The sequence below is a fragment of the Chrysochloris asiatica genome, unplaced genomic scaffold, assembly GCF_000296735.1.
Source record: "Chrysochloris asiatica unplaced genomic scaffold, ChrAsi1.0 scaffold00050, whole genome shotgun sequence".
Classification (NCBI taxonomy): domain Eukaryota; kingdom Metazoa; phylum Chordata; class Mammalia; order Afrosoricida; family Chrysochloridae; genus Chrysochloris; species Chrysochloris asiatica.
In genome coordinates this window covers 6,889,827-6,891,437 of record NW_006408568.1, presented here as the reverse complement: position 1 = coordinate 6,891,437, position 1,611 = coordinate 6,889,827, and positions in this window count along the sequence as shown.

Here is a 1,611-nt window from a genome sequence, read left to right as displayed (position 1 = left end):
GCTGGAGAAGGATATCATGTTTGGTAAGGTGGAGGGTCAGAGAAAAAGAGGAAGACTCCCAGCGAGATGGATTGGCCAAGTGGAGCATTGATGGAGTCAGGTGTGGCAACAGTAGTGAGGTTGGCCCAGGATCGGGCAGTGTTTCGTTCTGCTGTGCATAAAGTCGCTATGAGTTGGTACTGACTCGATGGCACCTAACAACAACAACAGCAACAGCAATGGTAGCTTCATAGGATAAGCACTAGACTTCAAACCACAAGGTTGGTGGTTGCAGCCCACCGGTCACTCCAAGGAAGAAAGATGAGGCTTTTTGCTCCTGCAAAAGACTTAAAGCCTCAGAAACCTATGGAGGGTTGCTATGAGTCAAAACAGACTCCACAGCACTTAGCAACAACAATTACATATATATTTCACTAGCTTTGCTTCTCTACAGAACCCAGCTTAAGACATTGTTATTACCTTTTCGTTCTCTACTTACAAATAGTATTATAATACTTCACATATAATTGAGAAACCTTCCATTTCCATTCCCCTCCTCTGTGCTATTATTGTCATACATTTTACTTCTACTATATTATAGGTGCCACAATTCATTGTTATTATTTTTGCTTTAATGGGTCATTTGTCTTTTTAAGAAATCAAAAATTGGAAACAGATCCTTTATATTTGCTCACATATATACTGTTTCCATTATCCTTCATCTCTCTTATATCTGGTATCATCTTCTTTCCACCTAAAGAACTTTCTTCAATATCTCTTATAATCAAGTCTGTTGTTGATAAACCATTGTTGAAGTTTTAATTTTTATTTCTGAATACACAATTCAAGGTTAACTTTTTCTTTTAACACTCAAAGATATTGTTTCTATTTTTTCTGGCTTGCATTTTCTGGAAGGAAGTATGTGATCATTCCTATCTTTGCTATGACCCAAAATGAGGAGAAAAATAAACAATAGAAACAGAATATAACATGACGGAGAGGTAGAATTAGCAGACAAAGATTTCAAAATAGCTATTTTAAACATGTTTAAGAATTTAAAGGAAAACATGAACACAATGAGGAGAAGCGTGGAAGATAAGAAAAAGAACTAAATGGAAATTCTAGAAGTGAAAATACAATATCTGAAAGGAATTTTTAAAAAGTTTTTATTGTGAATTATGTGATAGTTTACATGGGAGAACATTAACTTTACATTCACCCTATTGAATGTCATTCCATTGCCATGGTTACAATCCCCTCCATAAATCATCAAACAACCAAAGGGTACACCCTGCAAACCTGCCCCTCAGTCATCAGCACACAGCCCCTCTCCCTCCCTGGGACTAGAGTTCCCAGCCACTCCTTCTCTCCATGTCATCATCTCTGCCTCCATCTCTGACGTCACTGCTTCTCTGGGTAGGGTACTACACTCCACTTTTCTCACTTGATGGTCCCAGGGGAGCTCTGCTCCTGGACTGCAAAGTTAACCACTACCCTCCTTTTGCTACAAAATGTTTACCTTTACATTTCCATCCCTCACAGTCAGTCCTAATAGCAATTATTCACTATTGTACCACAAGAGTCTTATACCCATCTCCTTTCATCAGCCCCATCCAGACAGATTGGATACCA